Genomic DNA, 16,315 nt, shown 5'->3' on the forward strand with positions numbered 1-16,315 from the left:
CTTAAGGCCATCCTGTTGAGGGCTGCGGTTCTCGATATACCGTGCCGCACGCAGCCATACGGCATTAGTGAGAATTAACTGCGTGACCCCTGGGGAGTGCCCTTCTTTTGTGTTATCAGCTGTGCTTCCACTGCCTGCCAGTAATGCTCTGGCATTCCTGCCGCATGGAAGACAGTCTCCCGCAAGGAGTGACTGGCAGCGCCTCCCTGCCATTAAGGGACCCTGAAATTCCATTTTCCTCTTCTGGCGTTCGTTTTTGTAAGCATTCCCTCGGCTTTTCCGGAATAATTTGACCGCAGTAACCGGGCCATACAAATCTCTGCCGGCCACAATCGGACGTCTAGTCTTCGCAGACGCTTCCAAGCTGTTCTCCGCCCGTCGCTCTCTCTGACGTGGGGCACGCCGATTACCACGCGTATTAGTGGGCTCTGACAGACACTTGTTTTATTAGTCTTAGACGCCGTTTGTCAAGACGGGTCCTGCTTCGCTTTGGCACCAAGCATGGGGGGCCACATATGCTGCTGCGGCACTCCGCTCTGCAGGTTGGTCCCTCTGGGAGCTACTGCAGCTGCCCAGCCTCCACCGACCAGTAACGGTACCGTGTTCCAGCTCCTGCTCTCAGGACACCATACTCCGACCCTAGAGTAGAGCTATGGGGGCCAGTGGGGGACAAAAAGCATTTCTTCCTCAAGTCCAAAAGCCAACCTTCAGCAAGAACTTTTGAAAAGACAACAGTTCTGCACATTCGATGCCTCTTCCAGCTATTTGTACTACTCGGTTCACCTCTTTTCGCTCTTATACCAGGGGCCCAAACTCTAGGCACCGGTATCACCTGAGGACATCTTTTCCATTGCAAAACTAGCAATGGTACTGAGTTTATTCAAACAAAAAAAAAAAAAAAAGTTGACAGCACTGCAGTGCGGTAGCACTCACCATGTTATCACCTTTTCTTACATGCTCTTGACTCATCCGCTGTTCCGTTTTTCCATTAGCTGTCCATAACCAGAGCCAAGCGCTTGTATGCTTCGCGTGTGAAGGCAATGGAAGATGAGACAGTGATCCGAAACATTGCTAAGTTAATGCAATCACTCCACCTGAACTGCATTATTTATGGGGCAGCGTATTTTCCGTAGACGCAGACTTCCAACCAAGGCAGCGGTGCATAAAAACATATGCCAGGTAATAAAAATGACATGAAACCTGTTGAGATTTTCATTGTACTGCTTCACACCCACACAAACAATGCTGCTTACGTACTTTACTCGAGGGGTAAAACCCTGTGGACACAATGGTACAAGATCACAGAAGCTAGATTCCATGCCCGTGATCAATCTTGGAAACAAACGAATGCCGTGGAACCTGAACCTCAACCAATGAAAATAACGGCACTCGCTAACGTCCCTCGTACCATTCACGTCAGTGTGCTTGAATCATCACTCATCATTCCATTCACATGAATTGACTTCGCTGTCCCAAGAAGGATTCGCTGCTGAGCAGGACTACTCCCTCACGCTGTTTGAGCGTATAGCCTCCTGGGTCCCGAGCGCTGTTAAAACAAAGATAACAGGCTTTGGCTGCAGTCATAGTGATTTTTCAGGCAAAGTTATCCACCTTCTGATCAAATGATCTTGACTAGAAGAGAATCCATCTTGCGGGTTTATCTTCCACAGGTCTTAATATCTTGTGAGGTTTTTATTACTTGGTAACAAGGCTTAGATTACGTATTCCATACAGGATCTATTTCAGAGGCGGAGGACAATAGGGTATATCTACAATTAAATAATTCATTGACACAGCCATCAAAGGATTACTGTGCTTTATGCTCTGCATTCCATATTGCGTACCTCACTGGGCTCAACACATAAACACATAGAGGCAAAACAAACAAGAAAAACAATATCCACATTCTCTTTTATTTAAAATAAGTGTCTTGGTAACGTGTCAGTTAGAGCTATACATGAATTAGAAATTGTGCTTTTTTTGGCCTTAGTCCTCAAGACGGCAGCTTTACTGAATGAAGGGCTTCACTGCATTGACTGTCTGCTTCAAGAGCAAAACCTGATTACCATTAACTGCTTAAAACCCTTAAAATACATCTTTTCTATCTATTATAAAAATGTACGGCTACAGAGGCAACAAGAAATCCATAATTATCAGTGCATTACACAAACAGGCGTTTCTTTGATCTTTGTGGACCTTGATATAGGCTGTTGAGAATCTAACTTTTAAAACATGAGTTTGTGGGGAAATAAAGATGAAAAAGGATGATCACAGCAAAGAGCTTACAGTGGGGTCCATTATTAGCGGAACTATTGTTGAGCTGAGGGTTTCATCTGGGACAAAACTGAGCATACACCTTAGCTCAAGTGGAACACACTTCTTCCCACCCAGCGAAGTTGACAGTAATATGATTTCAGCTACTTCAGTCTTCTTTAGTTGCTTTAAAACATATACTACTCTAAAGGCATTTTGTTTGCTCGGGAGTGGCACATTTTCCAATGGTTTTTTGTTGTTCCTCCACACTGAGAAATCACTAGAAGCCTATCAGTTGCTGCATGGACTCTAAGTGGAACAAAATTAGAGGGATGATTGATGCAATGAGCTATTAGAGAAGCAGTGTCCTGCATTCCGATGCAATGATCATTTTTTTTGGAGAGAACCAGGCTATTACCACCTTGTCGTCTCACATAAGTCAATATATGTTGTGAATGCATCTGGTCATTTCCAGGGAACACCAGGGCTTATTGATATTGCTGTGGCCCAGGTTTTGAACCCAGGCCTTCGATGAAAAGTCTAGATTAGACAAAACGGTCCATCCCCCAATATGTTCAAGAGCTCCAAGTCATATAACCTCAAAATGTCATCATCTGAACCGCCTGTCCCATACGGGGTCGCGGGGAGCCGGAGCCTAACCCGGCAACACGGGGCGTGAGGGCACACACCTAGGACGGGACGCCAGTCCGTCGCAAGGCACCCCAAGTGGGACTCGAACCGCAGACTCACTGGCGAGCAGGACCCGGTCCAACCCACTGTGCCACCGTGCCCCCCTCACCTCAAAATGTGATAGCTTTACATCAAAAAGAAACTTGTGAGCTAAATATGAACCACCCTGGCTTGCATTTCCCTTCTGGGCATTGATGCGTGCCCCACTTATGGAAGGCATAAAATCAAAACAGATAAATATGTAACAATTGGTCTGTTTGGCCAACATTTCAGTCTGGAATACCCTTTTGGTACATCTGCTCTTCTCCTCTGCGAATCGTTCAACAGGAAGGATGGGGCTCGATATCTGGCAGTTTGTTACAGAGCACGGAGCTATTACCAGAAAACGAGAGGCGCCGGATAGATCCTCTCCAGCGGAGATCTGAACGGCGAATGCAGTGGACTGCAACAGGCCTTTACTGTGTTCTGCAGTCACAGCTGGCAGAACTGGAACTCATCCAACCAAATTAACACAACCAAGCACTCTTCACTGCCAGTTAGCCGGCCAACCACATGGCAAGCCAATGTCGTCTGCCCATCATTTTGCATGCAGTGATTTTCATTATAGCAACAGAAGTTTGCTTACTGCACATCCTTGGTATTCCCTCTGTGTTTTCAAGTGAGTTGTACATACGATCTTCTCCAGCATATGACCTGACTGGGGGCTGTACTGCATATTACAGTGCAGCGAAATTCTCGTCACTTTGGACATTTCATTGTATGACACTAGAAGTGATTCTCATAATATTGCTCCCTCCGATGTACTGAGGTGCTCAACTAGCACAGTGCCAAAAACATACAACCAAGCAAATCCAAGCACTCACCTTACCCTGAAATCCTCTCCCGACCCTTAACTGTCATGAACTGACCGACTTTTCCATGTTTAGCTGCAAAGTTGCCACACCAGTAGTTTAGAGTGTCCTCATCCTTACACCGTCCACAACCCAACAGCCATGTCTGTTCTTTAAGCCTTGATTTATATCACCCTACCACAAGCCATCTGACATAGTACAAGGTCTTGGTCATAACTAAAACATAACCTCACACACCCCACGGAAATGCTTTGCTCCACATGTCAGTTTGAGTTTTGGCCCCGGGGTCTTTGTACACCACGGGCTATCAATGCAGGTGAGCAAGGGAGAAGCAACAAGCGTGTCTCACCTGAATGAAAGCAAGACGGCAAGCCTCAAAGTGCCAGGTAAAAAGGCAGCAGATGCTCAGCTCTGGAGTTTTCAGGTGTGGCACCAGCGGCACAGACAAGGAGGAAATCACTGCAACCGAGTCAAAACACCACCGCTCTAAGTTTCCAGGCCTAACCCTAACTACTTCACCGGTGGGTATTAGAGGACCCTCTACTGTTTGCTAAAAAAAAAAAAAAAGCTGCATAGGAACAAAACTTAATGTCAACAATGAGAGGGACAACCTTCTCCTGCCCAGCATGTTCTGAAAATCCACAGCAGATGCTGAGAGGAATGTTATTTAAATGGTCTTTAAAGTATAAGTATTTACTTCCTCCCTCTACATCATGCATCTGTCCAGCTTTCTCTCCTCGACCTGTCCGCATGGTTCTGTGCTCAACAACGGATTCCAACTGTATGCTCAGGGTGGGAGGGGCCCCTCATCACTATGGGTTCTGCTCTGGGACCTACACTCAGTCCTCCATCCTGGTTCTCAAGACCGGTGGCTATCTATCCAGGCTCAAACTGGTAAGCACCCTTGCATGTTCGGCAGCATTTTGGAATGCTTACTTATTTACACAGCAGAAGTCCTGACTACTTCATGTGGTGCCAACGAGAAACAAAACGGGAACTAAGAACAAAAAGAATTAGCTTAGAGGAACACGTGTATCATCCCAGTCACCGCACCATAACTCTTTCCACTTTTGCCTGGCTTTTCAGAGGAGTCGTTTCGATGCTCTTCTATATCGACTCTTCCTTGTAATCCGCTGAGCACGGGTCTGTCTGAGCATTCATCATGCGGAAAACATTACGGGGCTGCCATTAGGCTTCCCGCCAGCGATCGCCTCTGTGTGATTAGCCTCTTCCTTGTGTTCCACAGCATCTCATCTATCACACATGGTCCATTCGCGGCATCCTCCCTCTCCTGTATAAATATCACCCATTAAACACACCGCTGCAGAATATTTCTTAATACACACAATATTTAAATAATAATAATAAAAAAAGCCAGCACTACTTTGCCTCGAAATGCACAGATGTTGTCATGGAAACCTGCCAAAATTGGCCATGATACTATGCAAGACGAAGGTCAGAGAGCACTTCAGTCCACTAGCCCTGCTACAGACCTGACAGCATTTATTATCTTATAATGATTCTTAGAATCAGCACACCCACATGCTTCGGGAACCGGCTCATTTCAAACACTATCTGCATTTATGATCACTAAAATCAAGATGCACACTGAGGTGGTTATTGTTATCTTTGACTGCGATGTCAGTACTTCGATTTAATACCATTACTGGCAATTCCCAATTAATTACTACCATCCTTATTAGTATGTGTTTACATAATGATTCAACAAGTCATATTTGAGTCAAGCCTGCAAAGCTAACAAATTATTTTTGATTCCTCAAGCTTTTCCTCACCTCCCCTAAGTAGATTTTATACGCTCTCTCAGGCGTGCCCGTGAGAAAGACAGCAATCCATTTTACACACATCTATGGCGTTAAACACACCATTGTACTAGATTTCTTAGAACAATCGAATGACGACAGAAACAAGGCAGAGCGAAAAATACAAATAACTAAATAATAAAGACGTCATGAAGGATAACGTGTCACTACGGTTCGATGCTCGTGCCATAACACCCGTGGTACAGATGCAATCCTTGAGGACAGGGTACAACAAAGAGTATCAATCTGGGAAACGCGACTGTTCCACCGAGTAAACGTCTTCGGGTGCAGTTAAGGTGCGCGGTGTGGAGAACGCACGGCTCAGTGACACTTGCACACTCAGCCCCTTCGAGGAAAAGTTAGCAAACGACCTGTCCGACGCCTAACGCAGTGCGCGATAGGCCTTGCCAAGGCAGATAAGACACGCCTCGCAGTGTAATGTTTGCTAAACACTTGGCAGCCCGACAGACTGAGCCGCACCGAATTCTCACACCTTTTCGCGCTCTCGCGTACTTTCATTTGTATTAAATTACACTGCCTGAACGTGTACCGAGCGTACGGACGTGTGTTGAAATGCTGCGTGCGCTCGTCCTCTCTAGTTCTTGTTCTACCCAACACACACAAACGTGCAGGAAAACTGATGGGCCTGGTTTACTCTTCAACAATAAAGAATAGGACGCACTAGTGAAAGCCTGAAGAACTAGCTAACACAATTACTTCATATCGAGTGTCTGTGTGTAGGTGTGTGTTGTGGGCCTTAGGGCCATCTCTCCGTACAGAAATCCCTTTGTGTCACCCTCAGCCGCAGAAACCGCAAGAGTTCTTAAAAAGCCTTTGGCGAGAGACATGCACGCAACCGCGCTCACGCTGACGCTAACCGACACTCTGCTCCAACTACTTGTGACAGTTTTATCAAAGTAATTTACTACCACTTCTTAAGGGAAATCTGTGCAGGCCCCATCCACTTAATATATTGCTTAGCGGCTTTCATTCTGTTCATCTTCAGGGTTATAACTGGAACAAGAGAGCAAAAAGGGCAAAATTTTTAAGTGGAAAGAATCACGGACCCTCCCGAAAGTGTAATTCAGTCTGCTCAATGTGTACAGGGCAACGCACAGAGACCAGTGAATTTGTATTAAATCCCAGAAACATGGTGTGTATGTCCTCTCATCGACAAAGTATCCATGTGGCGTTACCATGTGAAGTACGCACATTAAGCTACACCCAACGCTTTACCCATTTATTGAGCTGAGGAAGCGGGATTCAAACTCACGTCTTTAGGCTCCGACCACGACGCTGCCTGCGGTCCCTTATTCCCAGACACGACATCGGTCAAAGTCAGCATACAGTTTACATTCCCCCATCTTACAAAGGCAACGTGTTCCTGAAAACCCCTTTGGAAAGTAAATTCTCATAAGTCAAAGGCATAACAACCACTTATTGTCATTAATTATCATTCAATGATAAAAATTTCTGTGTTCCTGAGCACCAAATTTGACACCCATTTATGGTAAATTATCACAGATCCCATTAAAATAGATTACAGTAACATCAGCAGTTAACCTTGGTTATCATAACAATGCAGTTCCCCTTCATTATTGCCTAACACCGGACGGGTGTCGCACACTCGATCGGCTCTTTTGCGGCTATTATGCACAAATACGCTTAAACACTCGCCAACAAAACATACGTACAATACCGTATTTATGCATTAATTCAACCTTTAATGCAAAAAAGAAGATTAAACACAAAAGAAATCAAGGAAAACAATACAAATGAATTCATTCATAGCTCGAATGAAGTGAAGGAGGCAATATATTAAAAACTCTTTGTATGTAAAGTCAAATCCGTGTCACTCAAACGGCCATATCTTGGGGTATAACTGTAGATGTTTTTTCCTCAGTGTCATCCAACAACAAGCACCGAGCAAACGCCATATCTGACGTGACAATGTTTGAATGTACATTTATTTACGGCGTTAAATACTAGTCAACGAGGCTTCCAGCGCCCATCAGTAGTCAATGGCAGGCCTAACTCCATATTCGTGGTTGTTTACAAATAATTTCTCTTAATGTAATGCACGAATTGTACTTTTGCCGAGATGTATGTCGCTTTGGACAAAAGCGTCTGCTAAACGAATAAATGTAAGATATAACGTGTTTTATTTTCATCTCCAAGTGTAGAACTTTTACTACAGGAGCATGTCGATAAGAATAAATAAATGTGCTTTCTCTGACAACAAAGTCTCCAACCTGGAAGTTTGCATGGTCATCAACCATGCTGTGCTGAGCCTATTCAAAAAATCACGTACCTTTCCGGGTAGCCAACAACCGAAACAACCAAATGTCAGTTCCTCAAAAATAAACGCGCCCGTGCATTTGTGTACGCACGGACAAGGAAACCATTCACACGTGGTGAATAACGTTAAGTCAAGTACACTACGGCAGAGTTCATTCACCAAAGCGGAAGCTGTTTGCCAAGAATATTTGAGATGCCCTATCACGGAGATACAGGAAAGGCCGATAAGCCATTCTCTGTGAATTTCTGCCACTGAGGCGGGCGACGGGGCAAAAGCAGCGTCCCCAGCAACACGCTCGTGTGTTTTAGTGTGTTTTGCCGCACCATCACACCTGTATTAACCACTTATGTGGAGGAGCAGAGCTGTTGTGCCACAGGTTTTATCCCCTCCTGGAAAGGGGCACTCATGGGGGGGCCATTACAGACAGAGAGAGAAAGAGCAAGACAAAAGAAAAGAAGAAGAGTAAGAGAGACAGAGAGAGCACAGTTAATCGTCGAGCCGCTCTGTCCTAAACAGAGGAAGAGAGAAAATGTGGGGGAAAGAAAATGGGTGCCATGACATAAGTCTACACGAACAGCAACAAAAAGCTCCCCTGTGCGAAGCGGAGAGCCCCTTCTTCTTTCCCTTCCCGCCCCCTCGCAGACATTGTGCGCGCGGCAACAATGGAACGCCGGAGATTCCAGCGCGCGCGCGGGTGGGAGGCAGAGGCAGAGGCGGCAGAATTCTGGGACCTACCGCCTCGTGACTGACGTCGTTGCTCGAGCCGGGCGTGCAGCGTGGTGCGCGCGGGGGCCCGCCTCGCAGCCGGCGACCGTCGCGCGGAAAAACGCACCTGATCTCAAACGCCGTCACAGATGGTCAGGCAGGGAGGAGTCAGTCAGAGAGCAGCGAGCGTCCGTTTCTCGCCGGCGCAGCACAGCGGCGGCCCCGAGACGTTCCCCCCCCGTTCAAAACGCATCTCCTCGTGTCGTTTCCACCACGAGGGACACTTTTGACGCTGTGAGCCTGACGCCAGCAGCACGCGGTTTCGCATTCACTGTACAACATACGGCTCACAGGTGGAGCGCCGTGGTTCTGGACAGTCCGCGTGTGAAACCCCCCTTGTCGGAGAGCACAGCAGTTTGCCGGCTCGCACTGTGTGTGTTCACTCGGGCTATTATTAGTATTAAATTCCCCGAATTAGAGTCGCCGGGAAAATCGGGCAAAAACAACAAGAAGGGGGGGGAGGCTGACAACGAAACGGGTATTCACACTGACTGGACCAAATGTGTGGCACGAGAGGAGCGCAGCGAGACACGGCGCCGATAAGAACGTTTAACCGAATTTTCGATAACCGCGTAAACAACCAAAGCGGCGCGGCGCGAACGCGAGAATGTCAGCGTGCGGCCCCGCGTTCACACAACGAGCCGTGTGAAAAGCGCACAAAAAACACAAAAGGAAGCGCCTCCGCTGTGACTCCGACGAAGAAGAAGAGCATCTCCGACTGGAACAGAGAGAAAGAAGAACTAGAGAGAGCCGCACCGCGATCGAAGCTCCACACACAGTGACACACACTCGCATTATTTATTTCTATTACTGTCATCCGTGTTATTATTACTGTTATTTGCACCCCTCTGTTCGGCCCCAAGCACCGGACGCACTGAACGGTCCACTGGGGGACGAAAGTGGCGGATCACCGTTTCTCGACGCAATCGGTAACACACGCTGCGTTCCAGCGCCATTCGAAACAACGGTTGTTTGTGCGCGAGAGGCTCCGCCAACACCCCCCCCCCACCCCGCCCGACCCCCACTTCCCCGCGCGTCAAACCCGATGGCTTTTAAAGACAGCAGCGCCGCAGCTCTGAGGAACCACTGACTGACAGCTATTTGATTCCGCTGCGGACGAGCAGCAACAGGCCGAGGAGGATGGAGAGAACTTACTGACAGCCGCCCCCCTCCCCGGCCGGCCAATTCCCCAGAGCCACATCGCGGGAGGGAATCGCTTACCTGGGCCGCGCGCTGTACTCCCCTCCGAAAAATCCGCAAAGTCTCGGAGAGAGACGCAAATGTATGAAGATGCAGCGCAAAGCCGAGGCGGAAACAGGAACTGAGCGGGTTGTAGTGTAGATAGTTACTGCGCCCTGGCTCCGCGAGAGACACGTTGGATTGGCGCCGCGCCGCGCCGCGCCACCTAGTGCCAGACTGCGGTATTACACCCGTGCCGCGGCTCGTCGTCCTCGCGCTCCACCGGTGATCTGCGAGGAGCGCGTTCGCCCCCCACGCAGCGCGATCGGGCCGCCGGTCCCCGAGTCAATAGATTCCAGAACAATATTATTTCAAAGTGACGTTTTCAAAAGGATGGGTCCGTGCGCCACAGCGACGACAGTTACATCCCGGTCCTTATTTCACCCAACTATATTATTATTATTATTAAGAAGAAGAACAGTAGAAACTCAACCAGCTGATATATGTAATATGCGTTGCCAACCTGGAAGGCTCATGCAGTTAATTCCTCCACCTAACTAGAATTTACAGTTAGAGTTACCAAAGCTTCAGAACCCACTGTTCTGCCAAAAATCATGAGAAGCTTCACGTATATAAAATGCCCAGTTATGCACATTAATTTGTGTACTGTACAGCAGTGCGGAAATATAGTGCAGAAAACCAGATATCGGTGCCAGATTATACCAGATATAACCCTGAATTTAAGCAGAGCCCTTTGTAGTGTCAGTAGGAACCATGAGCAAGTACTGTGGTAAGAAGAGCTAAGAACATGTGAGCGTAAATGAAAAGAGGAGTAGAGAGAGGAGAGCAGAAAGCAGGATGTAAGAGAGGTTAAAGCCAGGAGGCTGGAGAAGACAACTGTGCGTTCTGCTATACGACCAAATCCAACGATGAAACCGTTAGGTTTGTAAGAAAGGTAAGAGAGGCATTTAGTTTTCGCCTTGGAGAAAAGTGTCTGCTAAATGATTAAATGTAAATAGTTTTCCTTTTCTTTAGTAAAACACTCATCTGTAGCCTATAAATGACTAATGGCTCTACACACACTATCTGAGCCACTTGTCCCATACGGGGTCACGGTGAGCCGGAGCCTAACCTGGCAACACAGGGCGTAAGGCCGGAGGGGGAGGGGACACACCCAGGACAGGATGCCAGTCCATTGCAAGGGACACCAAGCGGGATTCAAACCCCAGACCCACTGGAGAGCAGGACCCGGTCCAACCCACTGCACCACCGTGCCCCTGATGTCTCTCTTAATGAATAAAAATTATATTGGATAATTGGGCTTTCCGACTATAGCAAAACCAATAAGCAGAAGTAGTACTTACTCACTCACTAGATCACTGACTGACTATTAACTTGTCCAAATCAGGGTAGTAGAAATAATACAATAATAATAATAATAATTGTTGTTGTTGTTCTTCTTCTTCTTGTTATTATTATTATGCATTTGATATGTTTTTTCAAAATATTAGTGGATCATCTTCCACCGACATGGGCTCAGTGGTGCTCCGCATAAAGCCGTTAGGCTACGGCACAATGTCACAGACTGTTTATTCCTTAACACTTAAAGTTTTGTCACTGCCTTCGGGGTTGAAAAGAATGTGTTGATGTCTCACAGATAAAAAGCTTTTCTGTTTATCTGCCTCTAGTCTATAGCGAGTTAATATTTCCCCAGGCTTGCCTGTAGTTACAGTCATAAACCGGGGAAAGCATTATGTAGAAAATGTAAAATCTCTCCCAGCTTGAACCTTATTCAGCACAAAATAAGACAGTAACTTTGCTGAGAAAGTCCAATTAAATAGAGGTAATTAGCACATCTGATCTAAGACGAGATTTCCATTTTCGTGAGTTCTTAGTAAATTAGCTTTGTAGAATTGTCAACAAACTAACTTTAACAAGGAATAAGCTACAAATGCATGTGTGGAATGTGCATATGGTGCTGCGGTGCAGTTTAAGTTTAAGTGCAGAGTGCAGTTTAACAGCTTGTCAATACCTGACTCTGTTTTGTTTTCCATCATTTATACGAGATGATACTCGCTTTACTGTGCTGCTCCGGGTTTACTGTGTTGCTCTCTTCTTCTGTACTTAACCGTCAGTGACAGTAGTCCAAGTGTTTAGCCCTTATTGAAGGTCCATTGCCGTCTGGCCATTACTCACTTTATTCACGCTTTTGCTTCTCTCTCACTCTTACAGATTATAGTTACCTGAACCATAAATGTACTTGGTAAAACGTAGTGTTAATTTTCAGCTTTTCTCCTTGGGGCAGTACAGCAGGTCACACTGGTGCCTAGCAGCTCCTAGACTGGGGTTTCAGACATGGATTCACTGAATCTCTTTCAGTCTCTGTGGGGTGTGCACGTTCTCCCATTGTGTGTGTGGATTTCCTTTGGGTACTCTGGTTTCCACCCACAGTACGAAGATCTGTGTTTCAGGACAATTGATGACTCTGAGCTGCACTCAGTATGCGTGTGTGTGTGAGACTTCTTCCCTACAACCAACTGGCATCCTGTCCTCACACCCTGTGTATCCAGGATAGACTCTGAACCTCGATAAACCCTGCATTGGGCAAGTATGTACTGATAATGAATTAATGAAAGAATGTGTCCTTTGCGGATGTGAATTGAGACTGCGGCGCACATGCCCTTGAGAAGACTCTCCTATAATAAGGTGAAAGAGATAAGTACAATGACTGTTCAGTCAGACGTCGGAGGAAGGAAACATGCAATATGATTTAGTGAAGCGCAAGGAAATGATAGTGACGTTATTGTTATAGTAGTGCCACCTAGTGTTAGAAGAGCAGTACTGCGGCACACAAGGACACTGCTGGTCTGCTCAGGTTTGCCTTTCATTAAGTGTCCAGGGAGATGTTTTTACTACCAAATTTATGGCAAAAGAACCAAAGTACATACTCCAAGTACTTGCAAACCGAGCTTACAAAGCTGGGTAAGCACCACAGCAGGGCTCACACATCGCCTGAAACCGCTTGTCCCATACGGGGTCGCGGAGAACCGGAGCCTACCCGGTAACACGGGGCGTAAGGCCGGAGGGGGAGGGGACACGCCCAGGACGGGACGCCAGTCCGCCTCAAGGCACCCCAAGCGGGACTCGAACCCCAGACCCACCGGAGAGCAGGACCCGGTACAACCCGCTACGCCACCGCACCCCTTCCCAAAGCAGGGCTACACAGGATTTTTCTTTGGGAGGTGACAGGCCTTTCCCCCGCGCCGCCTGCTGCCCCCACGGTTATGTAACTGTCTGTATTCACAGTGCTCGCAGGCCTTCCTCTTGGTTACCATGTATATTATTATACATACTTCTGTGACATATGCATGTTCAATTAATATCTCTATACTAAACCCCCCCAGTGTGTGTCAGTGTAGCTGCTGCTGCAGATCTGAGTTTAAAGGTCACATAATATAACTTAGTACTGTTACCATTTTTTTCCAAGGTCCAAGACATGATTATTTCTTTTCACTTTCTGTATTCAGCTCTCATAAATAACTGTCAAGTTTCTTTCTTGCAGCAGAGTTATTGGAAATTCCTGTCTACGGCTTTTGCTTATCTGCCCGTTAACAACTGTGAGCTAATAGCTGTGGTGCTGAATTCATGCAACGGTGATATAAAGTAGAGCACAGTCATCTGAGGTCGACTGCCAGTGAAATCCAGTCTATTTGCTTCCTCGTAGCTCTTTGAAAGGCTTGCGACATCGTTATTCGTTTTGCAAATTAATTTCAAGAAGTCATATTTTTGACTTTTTTTTTGGTACATTTTCCACTCGAAAACTTATTGGATCAGACTATCAGGACTGTTAGCCAAGCAATAGATTATCAGTGTTGCCCATGCGACTGTACCAAAACATTTGCTTTTAAATAGACAAATTGAAAGCACAAAGCGCCCTTTGCCGAGATGGCTTTCAAGAGAGTAAACAAATGGCACGATGGAGATGAACTTTGCCAAAGCTTATAAATTACTGTCATGTAATTTGTGTTAGGGTGCTTTCTCCTGATGCAGAAAAACTGCTGCATTGTTCACTGTCGTGGTGTGTGTGTGTGTGTGTTTGGATGGTGGCTGTCTTCTGTGTGTCTCGCTGGTGGGAAAAGTGAAAGAGCACTACATCCTCACGGCTTTGGATGCCCGGGAAATACGATTACTCCTCCCTTTGATACTGAGAACAACGTGAGGAAAAACGAAACATAGACACATGCACCCACATCACGTCGTGCGGCTTGCGCCGGAGGTAGCCGTCTCCGTCGCCGTTTGCATGTTGCGCCCAGGAGGCCATGCTGTGGGGCCCGGTAGGGAGATCACAGCCTCCCGCAGACAGGGGCAGGGGTCCCTCCTTTCTCCCAGACTGCTCCAGTGGTGCGCAAGTCTGGACCACCTCAGGGTGTGCAGCAGAATGTTCCGGATGTACAAGAAAGGTCTCCAGCCTGGTTACGGAATGACACGTCATCACTCCTGTCCTTTCCGAAATTATCCTCTGTGCTCATTCACTGAGGATATGCTGTATTTCCACGCGTGTGTGATCTGGCCTCATCGGGGACACAGGGTAAGAAATGAGGAGGACAGTAGAAGTTCTGCAGAATACCTGGAATCACCAGCATGCACACGGCTTCAGGAGAACTACAGGCAGCCCCACATTAAAGCATCGCTAAGAAAATTGGTCACTAAATAACTGGCTAAATAAGGTATTGTAATTACATGGCTGAACTTACGGTTGAAAGCATGCGGCCCAATGGGAGACAAAGAAATCCCTGCAGAGGGGTGAAGAAACTGAACCTATTAACACAGAAGCTGCGCTAGGAGCCGCCATGCCCTCCGACCCTGATTTGTAGCCTCTTTTTCATATCAGTGCACCATATCATGCTTGTGGGAATTGAACAAATCATTTTCCTGTTAGTCAGACTCAAAGGTTTTATGTTCCCTATTTGTTTCCTTTTATAAGGCCAGTCTTATTTCACCCCCATCTAATTATTGTTTGGTATTCCATGTAATTATCGAATGGAAAAGAATGAAAGGGCTCAGATTTAAATGGGAGGTTTGGAGAATGAACCCTGCGGCATGAGCAAACATGAAGATATGGAAGGTGCAGTCTGCTGCTTCAGGCTTCAGGCTAATGCAACTTAGACTGTTTGTGGAGGGAAAACGAGCCCTAAACTTGATTAGGTGAGACATTCAGTGGTGGTAGACTGAGTTTCTGTCTTGTTCAAGCACTGGATGCTCGTGCCTTGGTGCCTCTCACAACTACAGTTAGACCCGGAGGCACATCTGGTGTGTAACTCACAGTCAGTTGCAATATTTCTAATATTTGAGCGTAAAATATATTTATTTTGGGGGGGCGCAGTGGGTTGGACCGGGTCCTGCTCTCCGGTGGGTCTGGGGTTCAAGTCCCGCTTGGGGTGCCTTGCGGCGGACTGGCGTCCCGTCCTGGGCGTGTCCCCTCCCCCTCCGGCCCTACGCCCTGTGTTACCAGGTAGGCTCCAGTTCCCCGCGACCCCGTATGGGACAAGCGGTTCTGAAAATGTGTGTGTGTATTTATTTTAATTTACCAAAAAATAGACAAAAAATAAAAAATGAAACTGCATGCTGTGATTTTTCATATTTTTATTTACAGCGGAAACTACTTTTCTGCTGTGCTTTAGATTTCAGTTCTTTTTGAACTGATTTGCACTTCTTCAGCTGTCATTTGTCAAAAAAACAACAGTAAAAACAATAAAAGCTTAATAATAACAACAGACAATGAAAGCTTATTAATACAGATCTCCCTTGATTTATGTATGTGCTTAGATCTGTAAAAATCTTGGCGATAGGGCTTGGCACCTCTTTCCTGAACATAAGCGAAAGTGGCACAGATGAAGTGGAAGTGGTACCTCACCTCTGAAATCAGGTAAAGATAGAGTAGGGGGGGTGAGGGAGACACCCCACCTCTGAACTCAGCAAAGGTGCAGCAGATGGGACATATAGGCAAAGGGAAGAAACCTACATCCGGGGGAGAAGGTGCTGGTGGGAATGGGGGGCACATCCAATAATGGAACACAAGGTGTACGAAGGCGCGGCAGATCAGACAGACCAGAGTGGGGGGTGCACCCCACCCCCAAACCCAGAAAATGCGGGGGATGTGCATAGGGGAAGTAAACTACCTCTGAATCCAGGAACAGGTAGGGTAGATGGGGCAGACAGGGATGGGAGATGCATCCCAACCTCAAATCAAGGTAATGGGTGGACAGTTGGGGGTTAAGAAAGTCGCCCTTAATTCACTGAAATTTTATTTTTATGTAATGCTCTTCTCAGTACGGTGACACAGTGCTGAACTATACAATACACAAGATTTACTCATGAAAAGGGACAACAGAAAAGACACACACACGGAAACCACTTGTCCCAAGCGGGGTCGCAGCAAACCGGAGCCTAACTTGGCA

General features: G+C 46.8%; 1 protein-coding gene across 5 annotated transcripts in view; it reads right to left on the reverse strand.

The window, feature by feature from the left end:
- The window catches only part of fut8a (fucosyltransferase 8a (alpha (1,6) fucosyltransferase)), a 59,729-nt gene extending 49,664 nt beyond the window's left edge, over positions 1 to 10,065 (reverse strand). For 3 of the 5 annotated variants that reach the window (XM_018732554.2, XM_018732574.2, XM_018732565.2), the window contains exon 1: positions 9,900 to 10,064. The gene's annotated coding sequence lies outside the window, so the exon portion shown is untranslated. Of the gene's footprint in view, positions 1 to 8,648; positions 8,980 to 9,899 lie in introns of those variants that run through there. The other 2 variants (XM_018732584.2, XM_029258373.1) reach the window with 2 other exon arrangements.
- Between the last annotated feature and the right edge of the window lie 6,250 nt (positions 10,066 to 16,315).

This window comes from Scleropages formosus, chromosome 15 (genome assembly GCF_900964775.1).
Source record: "Scleropages formosus chromosome 15, fSclFor1.1, whole genome shotgun sequence".
In the NCBI taxonomy this organism is placed as follows: Eukaryota; Metazoa; Chordata; class Actinopteri; order Osteoglossiformes; family Osteoglossidae; genus Scleropages; species Scleropages formosus.